This window comes from Eschrichtius robustus, chromosome 3 (genome assembly GCF_028021215.1).
Source record: "Eschrichtius robustus isolate mEscRob2 chromosome 3, mEscRob2.pri, whole genome shotgun sequence".
NCBI lineage: Eukaryota > Metazoa > Chordata > Mammalia > Artiodactyla > Eschrichtiidae > Eschrichtius > Eschrichtius robustus.
Genome location: NC_090826.1, coordinates 16,036,848 through 16,055,577, shown reverse-complemented (window position 1 = coordinate 16,055,577; position 18,730 = coordinate 16,036,848). Strand labels below are relative to the sequence as shown.

At 48.0% G+C, this 18,730-nt stretch overlaps 1 long non-coding RNA gene across 1 annotated transcript; it reads left to right on the top strand.

Annotated features, from left to right (window-relative positions):
• The first annotated feature begins 5,471 nt into the window (after window positions 1-5,471).
• Window positions 5,472-13,519, top strand: LOC137760872 (uncharacterized). The gene is made up of 3 exons (XR_011073376.1): window positions 5,472-5,590; window positions 12,647-12,834; window positions 13,264-13,519. It is a non-coding gene; the product is annotated as an uncharacterized lncRNA (long non-coding RNA).
• The last annotated feature ends 5,211 nt before the right edge of the window (window positions 13,520-18,730 follow it).

Here is an 18,730-nt window from a genome sequence, read left to right as displayed (position 1 = left end):
AACTCTTTTCAAAATAATGTTTTAAATGCTTAGAATTATAAAGCAAGCCAGTTGTATTGAAATACAGTTATCAGAATAGTTAAAATATTTGTGTACTTTTAAATTAATGCATTAAATAACAAGCTCTAACAGTAAGCCTAATAACTACTGTGATTTTGAAGTCATGATAGGAGTAAAATGTATTTTGGAATACTGCAATAAAGTGATGTGAAAATATTTATGATTTACATCGGTGACAAAGTCACAGGTACTGTAATATTTCTGTGATTTGTTGTCTACCTTTATGAATGATGGGAAGGCTAAACTTTAGTTAGAAGTTAGTAAAAATAAAGGCATATTTTTTTCCTTCTAAGTTCATGGACTCCCTGAATTCTATCCAATGACTCAGTGGGAGTCCATGGGTCCTACAATAAGAACCCTTGCCTCGTTTTTTAATCTTTTCTTCCTTTGCTGTGAGTCTGTTATAAATGACGTATTATTGGCTTTAAAAATATTTCTTCTAAAAGTCTCCATTTACACTTGCTGTAATTATCGTTATATTTTAGATTTTCCCTGCCATCTTTTTTTTTTTAAATAGATCTTTATTGGAGTATAATTGCTTCACAATACTGTGTTAGTTTCTGTTGTACAACAAAGTGAATCAGCCACATGCATACATATGTCCCCATATCCCCTCCCTCTTGAGCCTGCCTCCCATTCTCCCTATCCCACCCCTCTAGGTGGTCACAAAGCACGGAGCTGATCTCCCTGTGCTATGCTGCTGCTTCCCACTAGCTAGCTATTTTACATTCAGTAGTGTATATATGTCGATGCTAGTCTCACTTCGTCCCAGCTTCCCCCTCCCACCCCGTGTCCTCAAGTCCATCCTCTATGTCTACATCTTTATTCCTGCCTTGCAACTAGGTTTATCAGTACCTTTTTTTTTTTTTTTAGATTCCATATATATGTGTTAGCATGCAGTATTTGTTTTTCTCTTTCTGACTTACTTCACTCTGTATGACAGACTCTATGTCCATCCACCTCACTACAAATAACTCAATTTCATTTCTTTTTATGGCTGAGGAATATCCCATCATATATATGTGCCACATCTTCTTTATCGATTCATCTGTCGATGGACATTTAGATTGGTTCCATGTCCTGACTATAGTAAATAGTGCTGCAGTGAACATTGTGGTACGTATCTCTTTTTGAATTATGGTTTTCTCAGTGTATATGCCCAGTAGTGGGATTGCTGGGCCATATGGTAGTTCTATTTATAGTTCTTTAAGGAACTGTTTTCCATAGTGGTTGTATCAATTTACATTTCCACCAACAGTGCAGGAGGGTTCCCTTTTCACCACACCCTTTCCAGCATTTATTGTTTCTAGATTTCTTTTTTTTTTTTTTTAAAGATTGATTGATTGATTGATTGATTGATTGCTATGTTGGGTCTTCGTTTTTATGAGAGGGCTTTCTCTAGTTGTGGCAAGCGGGGGCCACTCTTCATCGCGGTGCACGGGCCTCTCACTATCGTGGCCTCTCTTGTTGTGGAGCACAGGCTCCAGACACGCAGGCTCAGTAGTTGTGGCTCACGGGCCTAGTTGCTCCGCGGCATGTGGGATCTTCCCAGAACAGGGCTCAAACCCACGTCCCCTGCCATTAGCAGGCAGATTCTCAACCACTGCGCCACCAGGGAAGCCCCTAGATTTCTTGATAATGGCCATTCTGACCGGCATGAGGTGATATCACGTTGTAGTTTTGACTTGCATTTCTCTAATGATTAGTGATGTTGAACATCTTTTCATGTGCCTCTAGCTCATCTGTATGTCTTCCTTGGTGAAATGTCTGTTTAGGCTTTCTGCCCATTTTTTAACTGGATTGTTTGTCTTTTTGATATTGAGCTCCATGAGCTGTTTGTATATTTTGGAGATTAATCCTTTGTCTGTTGTTTCATTTGCAAATATTTCCTCCCATTCTGAGGGTTGTCTTTTTGTCTTGTTTATGGTTTCCTTTGGTGTGCAAAAGCTTTTAAGTTTAATTAAGTCCCATTTGTTTATTTTTGTTTTTATTTCTGTTACTCTAGGAGGTGGGTCAAAAAAGATCTTGCTGTGGTTTATGTCAAAGAGTGTTTTTCCTATGTTTTCCTCTAAAAGTTTTATAGTGTCTGGTCTTATATTTAAGTCTTTAATCCATTTGGAGTTTATTTTTGTGTATGGTGTTAGGGAGTGTTCTAATTTCATTCTTTTACCCATAGCTGTCCAGTTTTCCCAGCACCACTTATTGAAGAGGCTGTCTTTTCTCCACTGTATGTTCTTGCCTCCTTTGTCATAAATTAGGTGCCCATATGTGCGTGGGTTTATCTCTGAGCATTCTATCCTGTACCATTGATCTATATCTATGTTTTTGTGCCAGTACCATACTGTCTTGATTACTGTAGCTTTGTGGTATAGTTTGAAGTCGGGGAGCCTGATCCCTCCAACTCCATTTTTCTTTCTCAAGATTGCTTTGGCTATTCGGGGTCTTTTGTGTTTCCGTACGAATTGTAAAATTTTTTGTTCTAATTCTGTGAATGATGCCATTGGTAGTTTGATAGGGATTGCATTGAATCTGCAGATTGTTTTGTGTAGTATAGTCATTTTCACAATATTGATTCTTCCAATCCAAGAGTATGGTATATTTCTCCATCTGTTTATGTCATCTTTGATTTCTTTCATCAGTATTTTATAGTTTTCTGAGCACATGTCTTTCGCCTCCTTAAGCAGGTTTATTCCTAGGTATTTTATTCTTTTTGTTGAAATGGTAAATGGGAGTGTTTCCTTCATTTCTCTTTCTGATTTTTCGTTGTTGGTGTATAGGAATGCAAGAGATTTCTGTGCATTAATTTTGTATCCTGCAACCTTACCAATTCATTGATTAGTTCTAGTAGTTTTCTGGTGGCACCTTTAGGATTTTCTATGTATAGTATCATGTCATCTGGAAACAGTGACAGTTTTACTTCTTTTTTTCCCATTTGTATTCTTTTTATTTCTTTTTCTTCTCTGATTGCTGTGGCTAGGACTTCCAAAACTATGTTGCATAAGAGTGGCCCTGCCATCTTAGTTACTAAAAATATCAACTAGAATGAAGTTTGACTTATACTATAGAAAACTCCAAATAATAATGGTTTAATTAAGATACAATTTTATCTCTCTTTTAGTCTAGGACTCCATAGTCATCAGGGATCCATTTTCCACCTTCTTAGTTGTAGTTTCCATCTTCAAGTTTATCCTAAGATTCAAGATTGCTGCTGGAGCTTTAGCCTTCACAAACTCATTCCAAGCAGCAGGAAGGAAGAATGGTGGAAGAATAAAAAGGGTGCACCTCCACTTACACTTAATTAGCCATAACTTAGTTATCTGGTCTCATTAATAGTAGCAAAGGATACTGGGAAACGCTTTTTTTGGTTGGGTACATTGATGACCTGAATAACATCAGGGTTATTTTATTAAGGAAGAAGAGCATGGTGGACTTTAGCAGTCTCTGCTTTAGTCTCCCGACCACAGGTGTGTCCAACTGTCAACAGCAGTGGCTCTGAACCTTCAGTATGGTACCTGACCCATAGAGGACCGGCCTGCCATCTGGTGGCAGGTTGGTTACATTGGATTCCTTTCATTGTGCAAGTGGCATAGATTTGCCCTCACTGGAATAGACATTTATTCTAGCTATGGTTTTGCATTCTCTGCTGGCCATGCTTCTGCCAGCAACATCATTAGTGGATTTACTGATGTCTTATTCATAATCATGGTAGTCCAAATAGCACTGCTGTTGACCAGAGACGTTTTTCAGCAAAAGAAGTAAAGAAATTGGCAGATGAGTATGAGATTCACAGGTGTTGCCACAAACTCTTATCAACAGAATCATCTGGCTTTATGGGTTGGTGACATGGCCTACTGGTACTTGGTTAGTATTGGCTAGAAGACAACTTTGTACAAATCTTAAGTGCTGGCCCAAGTTGGCATACGCTCTGATTCAGCAACCAATGCAAGTTGATGTTTCTCTCTTTTCCAGAATCCATGGGTCATGGAATCTTAGGCTGGATCTCTTAAAAATTTTTTGCTCCCTTTTCCCAAGGCCTTGGGCTCTGCTAGTTTAGAGGTCTTGGTATGCAAAGGAAGAATGTTTCCACCAGAGCACCACCGAGGTCCCATTGATTTGGAAATTGAGACTGACATCTGGCAGTTTCAGACTCTTCATGCCCTGGATGATTCCTCCTGAATGAGGCTCGGGTGATCCCACCAGGTAAAAACCTTTGACCACATGAAGTGCTTGCTGAAGGCAAAGGAAAAATGGAATGGATAGTAGAGGAAGGATGTTATAAATGCCCCATGACCAGTAACAGAAATGAGAATTATATCACTTATCTATATATTCTTCCTTCCTTGCTATGCCATGCATATATTTAGTGATGGTGCTAATTGTCTCTCCTTCTTCTTCTACCATTTTGTATAGGGTCAAATGTTGGTGGTAAACTGTACAGTTTAGTGCATAGATTATAGAATATGGAATATTGTGGGATTGAGGTTAGAGAAGTGAACATACTCAAGCTCCCCGGAGTGGGAACAGGGTGCAGTTACTGCTGGGGCTTTGGATTTTTTTTTTTTCCTAAGGAAAGGATAAGAATGTTCTTTTTTGAGATACCTTTGCATTAATTTGGGCAGTAACATGTTGTGGTTGTTTTATGGACGTTTTAGAATGGAAAGTAGGGTGGAAATGGATGTTGAGGAACTAAGGAGTGAACTGTGGCAAATACTGAAGACCAACCCTGCTCAGCATCTCTTCATAATGACTTCTACTGTAGAGGCTGGAAGGCTAGAGAAGACATTACCAGGCTCTCTTGCAGCTAGGATTTCCGTATGTCACCTGGCTTCTGCCGGGAAGATGCAAACAAACCAGAAATGGAAAGTAGAATTGAGCACTGGGAGGAGGTAGACACATGGCTCTTCTGGATGTACTGAAGTGGACGCATTTCAGTTCTTCTGAGGCAGGTGTGGAGGAAGCCCTAGGGCCAGTTCAGTTCCCACCTTCTTGGTGCTAACAGGAGTGTCAGCTGCTTCCCATCTTGGCAGCTTTCCTGACTGTGACTAGGGCAGTGAGATTCTTGAGTCAGCAGTGGTGGCAGTAGCTCCCCGGAAAGGCTAGTTTTGCAATGAGGTTTGGGGATTATTCCTGGAATAGAGTCTGCTTCTCAGCCCTTCTAACGAGTTTGAAACCAACCTAATCACCTTAGTTAACCTAACAGTAGTTCCCATGCTCCAAACATCCCAGGGGAGCTCCCAGGCCAGTCCTTTCCCTACTCAGAGCCCAGGGACAGAGGAGTGAGGGCAGAGCTGGTAGGGGAGAAACAACTTCTTCTGGAACTCTCTGCACAGTGGCCTACTCCGGGTAGCACCAGGCACTTGCAGATTAATTTTTAACATGACCCAGGGGAGTCCAAAGGGCTGAGTTCCCACCTCTGAGATCATGAGATCCTATTCCCTTCCAGGGGTCTCTGGCCCGTGGGGGAGGCAGCAGGAGAGCTGGACCCAAAGGTGCACCCTCTGTGGCAACCCTCTGTGCATCTCTGACCAAGGTGAGCCAGGATATGTCTGCGGTGTTTCCCTCCCCTCACAGGTCATGGCTGCAAGGACACAGGGGAGGAGGAGGAGTTTGTCTGCCTGGGGGTGGGGGGCAGCAGGAAAAGCCCCAGAGAGGAGGTGATACAGCAGCTGGATCTTGAAGGACAAGTAGTTCACCAGTGAGTTGAGCAGGGAAGGGCATTCCAAGAAGAGGGAACAGCTTGAACAATGGCTCAGAGATGCTGTCCACTTCTGTTTCCCTATAGTGATTAATGGTAAAATCTTTAACGTGTCACGTGTATGGGGGCTTGTTCTGGGGCCTGCAGAGGAAGATGCGGGGGAGGGTATTCTAGGCCCTGCCAGTCTCAGTTAAAACACACCCCAAATGATTGACTGGATCGGGCAGCCGTGAAATGGGGGACATCAGAGTTTGGTGGGTGCCTGTCAAGTGTGAGGTCTTGCACTGGGCGCTGTGACACACCTGCCATCCTCACAGCCGCCCTGTAGGGGAGGAGGGCTGCCCATTGTACAGATGAGGATACTGAGGCTCTGAGAGATGAAATCTGTTGCACAGGGTCCTTCAACTAGCAAGAGAGTGGCAGAACCAAGATATGACACAAGATTTTTGTGACCCTAAACGCCATCCAGGGAGAGGACAACAGGTTCAGTAAGACATGTGGCAAAAATGCAGCTGCGTTTTCCTCCTGCCCCTGGGCGGCTCAGTGGAGCTTGGGCTGTTCCCGTAGCAAGCCTGGTTCTTAAAAGAGAGGGGCCTCCTGCTCTCGCTGGGGTGGGGCTCTGGGGGTGCAGAGGGCCCCTTTGCTACACAGGGAGACCACATTCTCCTGGCTTTGCTCCTACTTCTCTGCCGTCTCCATCCTTGGCTTCTTCTCTGCTCAGCCACCAAGCACAGAGGGGTCTCTGCCTCTGTCCACGTTCACTCCTCTCCTCTCCCAGGTGATTTCATCCAGAATTATGGCTTGAAATGCCACCAAGAATCATCACTTCCAAACTTACATGCCTCGTTCTTGGAAATAGTCCTGCTTATCCAGCTGCCCACTTGGCCTCTCCGTTTGGATGTTTATTAGCATCATAACTCGAGGAGATCTAAAACAAAACTTCTGTCCTCACCCGATCCCCGACCTGTCCCTGCCCCTGCCCTGGTCTGTGCCTCAGTTAAAGGTAAGATCAGTTACTCAGGCCGCAAACCTAGAAGTGACCCTCTATGCCTTGCTTTCCTTCATCCCCCATTCACTCCATCACCAGGCTCTGGCTCTACCTTCAAAATACGTTTTGAATTCAGCCACTCCTCCCCATCTTCACCGCTGCAACCCTGGTCTACGGCACCACCGGCTCACAGCTAGACCTCTAATTGGTCTTCCTGCTTCCTCTCTTACTCCCTCTCCCAATTCCATCCTTTAAAAAGGGGTATGAGTGAGCTTTTGAAAACACAAACAACCCCGCAGTCTCCACTAATTGGAATAGAACCCAAAGCCTTCACCGTGGCTTATGCAGCCCTGCCCACCTCTCTGGCCTCATGTCCTGTGAGTCTCCATCACCCACTAGTCACATTCAACACACCAAGGACGTTCTCATCATAGGATCTTTGCGCAGGTTGTTCTCTCTCCTGGATGTCTCTTCCCGGGGGGCCTTCAAATGGCATCTGCTTTGAGAGCCTTTCCTGACTGCATCTCCCTATCACTCTCTCCTGTTACCCCACTCACTTTCCTTCAGAGGGCGCTTCACTATCTGATAACATTAGCTATGGGCTGACTGTCTGTCTAGAATGGCAGATGGATGTCTGTGTTGTCTCCTGGGCACCTATGGCCTGGCACATTGTAGAGGTTCAAAAAACACGTGAAAGGGAGGGGAGAAGCCCCCCAAAGTACAGTTCAGGGCAAACTCTGGGGCCCCAGAAAAGACCCAAGAGTCATAGTAGATTTGCCCACCTTGGTTACTTAACCTTCAATAACTGCCCATTGGGGCCACCTGGTCTCTGTCTGAAATTCCTTTCTCCCTGCATTCAAGAGTAGTCAGGATAAAGTCCACCCAAGGCAGCCCTTAACCTCCTAATCTGCAGCCACCACAGGCAGATTTAAGGTGACCTCACAGAATTCTCCAATATCAATTCACCTTACACTGGGGTAACTAGAAGGGCCAACAGAGAGGGTTCCCAAAGCAAAGAAACTTGGATCCATAATATGATAATGACTACATTTGACTGAGCTATTATTTCATGCCAAACAAGATATAATGCTTTCCATACATTTTCTCATTCAGTCCTCAGAGACACACCTTGAGGCTGTTGTATTCATTATCTGCTGCTGTGTAACAAACCACCTTAACATGGAGTGGTTTAAAGGAATGACCATTTTACTTGCTCGCAATTCGGTAGGCCAGCAATTTGAACTGGACTCAGCTGGGCAGTTCTTTTGCCGGTCATGACTGGGGTCACTCACGTGCAATCATCCAAGGGAACAAATGGGTTCAAGAGGTTTAACATGGCTTTGCTCACATGTCTGGAGGTTGGTGCTGACTGTTGACCAGGTCAGGTGTCTCCAGCAGGCCAGCTTGGGCTTCTTCCAGGGGATGGCAGAGTTCCAGGACAGCAAGCCCCAGTGTGCAGCATTTTTCAAGACTTTGCTTGAGTCACGTTTGCTGATGTCCCATTGCCAGAGGAAGTCACACTGCCAAGCCCAGAGTCAATGTGAGAGGGGACTTACACAAGGAGAGATAATTCATCAGAGGCCATTACGGAACAATCTATCATGGAAGTTAGTATGTTATTATCCATGTTTTTTAAGTGAGGAAACGGGGAAATCAGAAAGGGTAAGAAACACGCTCCAGGTCACATGGCTATGAAGAGGCAGAGTGGAACAGAAATCCTTGGCTCACAAGCCTCAGGATCTCCACTGCTTTGCAAAGGCAATTAAGTCCCCACTGTGAGGAACCAAATTCCCACCAAGGGAAATGATACCAAGCTCATCTTCACCAGGCTCTCAGGTACACTCCTTTTATTACATCCAGTCAAAATCACATCAGCTGGGACTTTCCTGGTGGCTCAGTGGTTAAGAATCCACCTGCCGGGCTTCCCTGGTGGCTCAGTGGTTGAGAATCTGCCTGTTAATGCAGGGGACACGGGTTCGAGCCCTGGTCTGGGAAGATCCCACATGCCACGGAGCAACTAGGCCCGTGAGCCACAACTACTGAGCCTGCGCGTCTGGAGCCTGTGCTCCGCAACAAGAGAGGCCACGATAGTGAGAGGCCCGTGCACCGTGATGAGGAGTGGCCCCCGCTTGCCGCAACTGGAGAAAGCCCTAGCACAGAAACGAAAACCCAACATAGCAATCAATCAATCAATCAATCAATCAATAAATCTTAAAAAAAAAAAAAAAAAAAGAATCCACCTGCCAATTCAGGGGACACGTGTTCAAGCCCTGGTCCGGGAAGATCCCACATGCCGCGGAGTAGCTAAGCCCGTGTGCCACAACTACTGAACCAGTGCTCTAGAGCCTGCGAGCCACAACTACTGAGCCCATGTGACACAACTACTGAAGCCGGCGTGCCTGGAGCCCGTGCTCCTTCCGCAATAAGAGAAGCCACCACAATGAGAAGCCCGCGCACCGCAACAAAGATTAGCCCCTGCTCGCTCCAACTAGAGAAAGCCCGCGAGCAGCAACGAAGACCCAACGCGGCCAAAAATAAAAATAAATAAATAAGATAAATTTATAAGGGCTTCCCTGGTGGTGCAGTGGTTAAGAATCTGCCTGCCAATGCAGGGGACCCAGGTTCGAGCCCTGGACCGGGAAGATCCCACATGCCATGGAGCAACTAAGCCCGTGTGCCACAACTACTGAGCCTGTGCTCTAGGGCCCATGAGCCACAACTACTGAGCCTGCGTGCCATAACTACAGAAGTCCGTGTGCCTAGAGCCCGTGCTCCACAACAAGAGAAGCCACAGCAATGAGAAGTCCGCACGCTGCAATGAAGAGTAGCCCCCGCTCGCCGCAACTAGAGAAAGCCTGTGCACAACAATGAAGACCCAACACAGCCAAAAATAAATAAGTAAAATAAATAAAAATAAATGTAAAAAAATTTATAAAACAAAAATCGCATCAGCTTAAGTTACTTCTGCTTCTCAGGCTGCTCATCTGTAAAGTAGGTCTAGTAACAGAGCTCTCTTTTCACTGTTGTGTTTATTGTCTGTTCTTGCCCTGCTAGAATGGAAGCCCCTTGAGGGCTGGGATTTTTGTCTGTGTTGTTCACTGCTCTAACCCCAGTGCCTAGAACAGTGCCTGGAATAGGGTAGCTTCTCAATAAATCTTTGTTGAGTGAATAAATGGATGGATGGATGAGTGGGGGATTAGGAGCAGGATAGGTGGGAGAAGATGAGGAAAGGATAGAGCCATGGCTTTGAGAAAGCTTAAAAAAAAATTGAAAAGCCGCTGGCTTCTCTTCTCTGCCTGGAATGGTTTGCAAACCACCTGCTTGGTCTTCAAGCCTGTGGTGAAGCCCCTCATCCCTCATGCAAAGTCTAATCAGGTGGGGCAAGGGGGTCACCTCTCTTCAGGGATGCCCACTTTTTTTGGCTCTGCCCTCCTTAGCGCCCAGCGTCCTCTCCATTCAGCTGGCAGATGAAGAAAGCAAAAACAAGGCTCGCTCAGGGCAGGAATGTGGAATAGGCTCACATGCCATTGTCTAGAACGTAGTCACATGGCCGCACCCGGCAGCAAGGGAGGCTGGGAAATGTGTAGTCATGCCTCTGCAGGGAGAGGTGACGGCTTTGGGGATCATCTTGCCAGTCTCTTCCACGACCATTTCTAGCCCAGAGATTTCATAACCTTGGAATTTTCCATCTCGTAGCACCCACTTTCCTTACACCACTCTACTTCTTCTTTTCCATACACGTGTCTCCTTCTAACAGAATGTATTCATTTACTATGTTTCTTATTTATTGTTGGCCTCTCCTCACTAGGATGCGGGCTCCACAAGGGTAAAGGTCTTTGGTGTTCTGTTCACCACTGTCTCCTCAGGACCCAGGACAGGGCCTGGCGTGCAGAAGGCACTCAATATTTATCAAAAGAAAGTTGAATGGATGCGAGTGTGGCCCTCTGGCCTGCAGCCTCATCCTGAGAGCACAGTAAGCCCTAGACAGATGGTAAGTCTCTCCTCCGCCTGCTGGCAAAGCCACAGTGGGGTCTGGGGAGTGTCCGGGCCTGGCTGAGAAAGGGCGCTGTGCCTGAGCCTTCCCAGGTGACTTGCCCTGTGCAGGTTGGCAGCCCTCTTGCCTGGCACAGCTCCACACCCAGGATGCCCGGACTCCTGACTCCATTCAGACCAAGAGGCTTACCTCTCTGGGGAAGCGGCCATTGCGGCCGAGTCACCTGTACTCCGTGCGGTCCTCATGCACAGGGCAGCCTATACCAGTTCATTTTCCAAGACAGAACCTGATTTTTTATGTTTATTAAAAATATTTATTTTATTTTATTTTTTTATTTTTTATTGTTTTGGCCACACCGGGAGGCTTGTGGAATCTTAGTTCCGTGACCAGGGGTTGAACCTGCACCCTCGGCCGTGAAAGTGTGGAGTCCTAACCACTGGACTGCCAGGGAATTCCCTGGAACCTGGTTTTTTAAATGTAAAACACAGAAGGGAGCTTGGTTCCTCTTTTCCAATTTTGGGGGACAAACACAATGGTCAGGTGGCAACTTCAGAACATTCGAGCTATAGAGCCGTCCAGCTTCCGTAGCCTTCCTGTGCCTCATTTTCGAGAGAAGGAGACAAAGCCCAGAGAGGTGAAGAGACTTGACCAAGGTTGCCCAGGGTTCCGGTGACCAAGAACTCCCGGGCAGTGCCCACAGCATGCTCCCAGAGGACAGGTGTCTAGGTCCCCCTCCTGGCTGGTTCCCTTCTCTGGGCAAGGCACCAGTGATGGGAAGGGCACAAGGAGACAAGAAGAGATGGCTTGGGGCGGTGGGGTGGGGGGGTGAGGAGAGACCACCCAGAGCTCCTCCTGGAAGCACACAGTGTGGTCAGGGACCAAGCAGAGAAGAGGGTAGAGGCAGCAGAGAAGGGTGGTGGCCTGAGGGCTCAGAGAGAGGCTCTGGTTTTGAAGGTGAAGAAAGAACGTCATCCTGACTTGTTGCATTTTGAATCCTTGCAGGATCCCTACCCCCTCCCAACCTCTACAGAAGCTGGCAGCCAGCACTCTCTCTAGGAGCCAGGGCCACCAGCCTCCACAGCCCTGTTGTAGCACAGACACCTCTTGGTGCAGAGGAAGAACCACTGGACAAGCAATCAGGAGACTTAGGCTCTATCAATTCAAATCATTACTAAGCACCTACTACTTGCCAGGCACTGTCTTCAGCAGGCAAGGGCTCTGCCTCATGGGGCTTCTATTCTAATAGGGGAGACTGTTGATGAACAGACAAACAAACACACGCCTGAGATCATTACAGATGATGACAACAAGCAGGGTAATGGGACAGATGATGGCTGAACAGGTTAGTTTGAGTCGTGGGGAGGGTGGAAACAAGGAGGGCCTCTCTGAAGAGGTGACATTGGAGCTGTGATCTGTATGTGAGAAGGTGGCAGCCATGTAAAAATCTGAGAGAGGTGTGGTCCCTCCCTGGGAAGTGGCAAGTGCAAATGCCCTGAGGCAGAAATGAGCTTGTGTTTGGGCAAATATGACCGGTGAGAGGGACAAGAGGAAGAGTATAAAGAGGTTCCTTTCTTTTGTCATTATCTCTGTGGGATTTGAGTACATCTTATCTCCTTATTTGACCCCTAAATTTTGGGCATCTGTAAATTTAAACAAACCTTTCTTGGTCCTATTTCCAATTTTTATTTTAACATCTTTTGTACAGAGGACAGGATATTATTAGTCTGAGAGTCAGAAGACCTAAATTATGGCCCTAGAGTTTTCAGTCGCGAGCAGTGTGACCTTGCACAAATCCCTTTTCTCATCTTTAAACCGGGAGATTGGACCACAAGCTCTAAAGGCCCTTCCGGCTGAGACATCCCAGCACTGAGAATTCACGTTAACTCTTCTTGATCCTATTTATTTTCAGCCCACATGTGGATCTGCTCAGGATACATCTGCTCCTTCTTCCAGGATCTGCACACATTTATTAGATGCTTTTAAAAACGCGAGACAACCTGCACAGACATTAGCAGGAGATGGTCGAATATATCATGCAGCTATTAAAAGAAGAATGACTTACACTAAAATCCCCTGAGCTGGACGGAAGCGCATGATGTAAGTGATAAAACTAGCTGTGGGATGTTAGAGAAAGACTCCGTTTTTGTGAAAACCAAACGACACAATCTCTGTGTGTGTGTATGTGGGTTTGTTTATGCTCACAAGTCAGGAGAAAGGTGGGAGAGAATAAGCAACAGTCTGCAACATTAGTTATCTAGGAGTGTGTGTGTGTGTGTGTGTGTGTGTGTGCGTGCACGTGCACACGTGTGCATGCTTCCTCTAAAGGCAGCAGCACACTTCCCAGAACCCATCCCACCCTCTGGGTCTGTTTATCAATGAGATTCTGGCAGAGGGTACGTGATGCCGGTCTCCGAGTTTGTGTCCTTTGGAGACTGAGGGAGGTAGAGAGGAATAGGTGCGGGCAGTGTCCACTTTGATCTCGGAATGTCCCTCTCACCTCCTGGCGCCTGCGCCTCTATTTCAAAGGCTGCTGAATGATCACAACCTGAGGCTGGTTTTGGTGGCAGGAGATGCACCAGAGCTGTCCAGGGCCTGTGGGATCCAAGATCACAGGCACGATTACAACACGAGAAGCACATGCTCCAGCCCGCTGTTTCCTGCTCCTGCTTTAGGACTTCAGAGGCAGCTTGGGCTGCAAGGGTCTTCTGGGGCCTCCCTGGCCATCCCTCTGACTGCAGATGGGATGAAACCAGCCATCCCTCCAGGCTACCCTGGGGGGCGGTGTGTGTGGGGAGCTTATTGTTTGAGCTTCTTCTTGGTCATGTAACTCTCCCCTCCAGGGAATCCCTGCAGATGTCTATTGTAAACCTCCCTTGCTGCCGTCTGGGTTCATTTCCTCTGCCTGGGCTCCTCCCCCCAAATAGGAACCCTTCAGCTTGGATGTTGTGGAGCGGCCTCACTCCAGCTTTCTTGTCCGTAAGGAAGTCCGGCCTCACTCCAGCTTTCTTGTCCGTAAGGAAGTCCGGAAGGAAGCACCCTGCCCCGCATATGGTGCTTGACGCTTTTCAAAGCCTCTCATGTTGCATCCCATTTGAATGGCCCCTTACAAGAAAGAATCCTCTGAGGCAGAAATACCTAGGAGTACTGCCTCCATACTACAGAAGAAATGGGGATGCAGAGCAGTTAAGTGACTTGTCCATGTCCCAGAATGAGTAACAGGCAGTTCTGGGTCTTGGACTCTGAGATCAGCCTGCTCGGGTCCCAATCCATCATCAGAGGTGCCCCCCTCCACATTGAAGTTCTCCTGGGAGATTGGCTCAGTGGCCAAATTTACATCTGATGAGCCGACTCCCCAGTTGCAGGGGAGTGGACCAGGGTGGGCTCATGATCTGGGGTGACCACCTAGAGCCTTGTGCTAGCATTTGAACGAAGGCCAGAAACTGAGTGAAGAGGCACGTGGAGTCAGGGTCAGAGCCATGTGCTGATTGAAGGCGTGGAGGGATGGGCACTATGAGCTCCATCCACAGAGGGAAAACTGGGAAGGTGTGCGAGGGGCAGCCCGGATGGGAGACCGGGTGACCTCGGAGAGGGGCAGGGCCTGGGGACTTCTGGATCCCCTGAGCTGCCTGGATGTCCCACAGTCAGGCGACCCTGGCAGACCCTGAAGCTTTTCAACAATCCCCCTCTTCCAGAGCTGGGGACCTGATGAGAGCAGAGACGGCAGGGCCAGGGCTCTCTTAGATGAAAGTGACAGAAGGCCCAACTCACACTGGCTTAAGCAAAAAGTACAGCTTAGGGGCTCAAGGCGCTGAAAACTCCAGGGGCAGACCTGGGCAGGTCCAGTGAGATCCAGGGGCTCAAGTGATGCTTTGGGGCTTGTGGCCTGCTCTGCTTTTCCCTGCTGGCCTCTCAGCCTCTCTCTCCTCATGGTGGCAAGATAGCTGCCAGCAACACCAGACATACTCCCTACCTCTCAGCAACTCCAGCAGAAAGTGAGCGTCTCTCTTCCCAAGAGTTTCAAAGAAAGTCCCAGACTAAGTTCCACTGGCTCTGACCATGTCACGTGCCCGTTCCAGAACCAATCTCTGGGGCTAAGGATACAGGATATTCTGATTGCTCAGGCCTGGATCACACGTTCTCCTCTGGAGCCCATGTGTGTGAAGTCAGCTCCACCCAAAGCCCAGGGACCAAGAGCAGAGAATGATGGTTTCACCAGGAGCATCAGGGCAGTGGGTCTCAAGAAGAGTGCGTTAGTCAAGGTAAGCTACGTGCTGCAATAAACCCCCCAACATGTCAGTGGCTAACACAGTACAATTTCATTTCTTGCTCCCATTGTTGGCAGGGCTGGGGCTCTACTTCACATGCCCATTCAGGGACCCAGGCTGGTGGAGGCTCTGTCATCTTCATCATATAGCTTCCAAGGACACCCTGGGTGATGCCATCCAGCAGGCCAGCAGGAGAATAAAGCAAAGGTTACGTTTTGTTTGGTCCAGGCCCTGGGAGTGACACTCATCAATTGGATTGGCCAGAACTCAGTCACATGACCACATCTCAGTGCAGGGGAGAATGGGGAGGCAGTCTCTACCATAAAGGGGAGATGGAAGGATGCTGGGCAGACAAAAACAAGATCCACCTGAGCTTTCCAAGTCCTTTAGCCTTTGTCAAGGGTTCCCAGCATGCCGCAGTACCGGCCCAATCTTCCCGGCTGAGGTCTCCTTTATGATGGCTTGAACTCCACCTTCCCCCTTAATGCCTCACCTGCCCAACCTCTTTCCCTCTCAAGTTGAGTGGTGAGGAGGCTCAGTTATTCTGGATCAGCTGACAAACCCATATGTGCTTTACGGACAGGAGGCAGTCGAGCAAAGGGAGAGAGAGGACAGTTTTGGCTCAGAGATTCGTCAGATCTGCGTGTCAGCCCCGCGATCCTTTTCGGCTGTCCTCTACTGGTCCTTAAGCCAGCAGCCCCCTCCTCTTCTCCATAGCCTGTAGCTAAGGGCAGACGGGGACTTGAGGGAAACTGATCCATCACTCACAAAGGACTGGCATCTCAGCTTTCTGTAGACCTTAGCTGGGAAGACTATGTGTCAACATTGCTGCCGGCAGCAGCTAAACATTCATTCATTCATTCATTCATTCATTTACCTCTGAAGTGCTTACTGTTTGTCTGGCATTGCGCTGGGTGCTAAGGCGAAAAGGAGATACAAAAGCTTAAGATATTAGATCTAATCTAGTGTTAAGGCGATCAGGCTTATGTCGGCTGAACAACTGGAGATGAAAATAAGACAAGCTGAAGCTGAATCTTCTACCGTGATTTAGAGATGATGCCACCCCAGGGCATGAACAAGCAGCATCTTTAGTGTCTCAGGGACCAGGCACCTGATCTCCTCATCCCAGAGCTGTCAGTAAGGGGAGCTCCAGGTAAAATGATAATAATCAACATAATAGCAGGAGCTACAACTTATTATGTGCGCCAGGCACTGTGCTAAATAAATTATCCAAGTGCAAAGCTTTCATTCTCCCAACAACCGTATAAAATATAGACTCACCCACCCCTGTTTTCACAGATGGAAAATCAAGGCTCTAAAAGCCTTCAGAAACCTGCTCCAAGTTATAAAGGCATCAGGTGGCAGCTCTGGGAAGGGCAGTCAGGTCTATCTGATGCTCAAGCCCAGGTCTGGCCGCCTGTGTGTTAAATTAGAGATGGCATCTGTCTGGATGGTCCTCCCGCTGCCCAGACAGCGCACCTGGAGTTGGCTGGTCTCCTCCAGGAGCTGCTCTGTATTGTGAGTGGCAGCCCTTTGCTGGGGCTGGGCTAGACCAGAGAGTGAGAAGGCCCAGTCCTGGGGATTTGGAGCTCAGAGCGGACCCCGGGGACAGAGGCTTCAGTTTCTTCCACTGGCCTCATCTCTTGAACTGCTGTTTTTCTCCCCAGGAATAGCCATCCATCTGAGCAGGGCGTCTGAGGATAGCTCTCCTTCAGCATCTCCAGGCGGAAGCCTGGCAGAAGGAACACTTCTCCACCCACTTGGTTTCCTATTCCATGAGGGCTCTTCCATCTGGCTCATTCATTCATGTGTTCATTCAACAAATTAATATTGAGCCTCACTCTCTGCCCTGCCATGGTCAGGGTACTGAAGGGGGTGGGGAAATGAAGATGGATCAGTATGACAGACAAGACACTTCCGTATAAACAGGAATCCCAGGGGTAACCTGATGAGGACCACGAGAAAAGTATAGGCCACGTCCTGTGTGTTTGAGAGGAGAGATCACCCCCAGGTTTGGCAGGAGTGGGGGAAGGGTGTGCATTAAGGAAAGTTCTGAGGAGGTGGGATTTGTGCTGGGCCTTGAAGAGAGGGTAGGATTGGACACGTGCAGCGGAAGGAAAGGACATTTGCGGTAGTGAGACTAGCAGGGGCACGAGCCTGGAGGTGGGAGCACGTGGCCACGTCTGGGGCCTGGGAGCACGTCCATGTGTGGAAGAGAAGCAGCAGGAATCAGGATGGCATTGGTGGGCCAACTCTATCCTGTCAGCTCTGAGCTGTGGCACAGTCACCCCAGTCACAGCCCAGCCCCTCCGGAGCAGGACCAGGAGAGCAGGAAATAAGGCCCCAGAGGCCCCGGCAAGAAGCTGGCCCAGCTGAGACACACTGCCTGAGTTGTCCCCGGCTGTCTGTTGCTCTTGGAAAGCCCTCCATTGACACATTCACACTCCAGCGTTACTTCTCAGGCCTAGTTGACCCAATGGACCTAAGACACACACAGCATGGGGGCTGGAAGGAAAGTTTAAAGGGCATCTCACCCAGTGTTTAAAACTCGAAACAGAAAAATCTGTAGGGTCCCATTATTCAACTGGAATCGCATAAACCCCAAAGGGAAAACAGACAAGATGCTCCAGTTAAAGCAGGGGGGGGGGCGGCCTCCCCATTCCGTCTCCCCATCACTCCCCACAGCAGCTCCCGGGGCACCCCTGGGAAATCTAGGACTGGGAGAACTCTCCCATTTTTATTTTACAGGTGGGGACTCTGGTGCTGGAAAAGAGCCACAGGGACACCAGATGGCTTGCCCAGTGCTTCAGGGATCTTCTTGAGCTTGTGTCTAAGATCGGGGGAGAAGGGCAGTCAGTGCATAGATGGAGGGGGGTCTGGTTTTCCAGGATGCATCTTCCACCTTTGGTAGCAACGATGCTTGGGGCCTGCTGGCTGGGGCTGCCCTCAGCACCCACTCTGTGGCCTGGTGGCAGTTGGCACTGTGCTGGCTCCCCTGTGGCTTATCTCATCCTCAACCCACTGTGGGAGGGAAGGTGGACCAGGTCCTTCCTCCATCACACATATTGAGAATGGAGATGTGGAAGTTAGGATTAGTGGTTAGGATTCCGGGCTTTCACTGCCATGGTCCTGGTCAGGGAGCTGAGATCCCGCAAGCTACACAGCGTGGCCAAAAGAGAGAGAGAGAGAGAGAGAGGGAGAGGGAGAAAACAACTTATAATCACCGTTACCAGGGAGAGTGGAGTGGACGTGGGGGGAAGGCACACTAAAAATCCTAATCTAAAGAGAAGAATCCTATGGGTAAAATGGTTGTTCTTCACATGTGCTGGGCATTTTATTATCTGCCAAAGCTTTTTCACAGACATATTCTATTTAATTCTTATAATCAGCCTGTGAGGTAGATATTAGCCCCCTCCCATTTTACCACTGATAATGGTGAGGCTCAGAGAGGCTGAGTGAGTTGCCCAACATCATACAGCTGGTAAGGAGGCAGGGACAGTCCTTTCACTCTGGTCTTCTAACTCCAGGCCTAGCAAGCATACTGTGAGCAAGGAAAGGAAGAAGGCAGTTCTCTGTGTGTGTGTGTGTGTGTGTCTATGTTTTGGGAGGCTGCCAGAGAAGCGTGGAGGAGCAGAGGCTAAGGCTGGGAGCGTGCTTGTGAATTATTATATTGCAAGTGTTCCTTTAATTATATGCATTTCACTTGAGAATATAAGAGCCACAGGGAA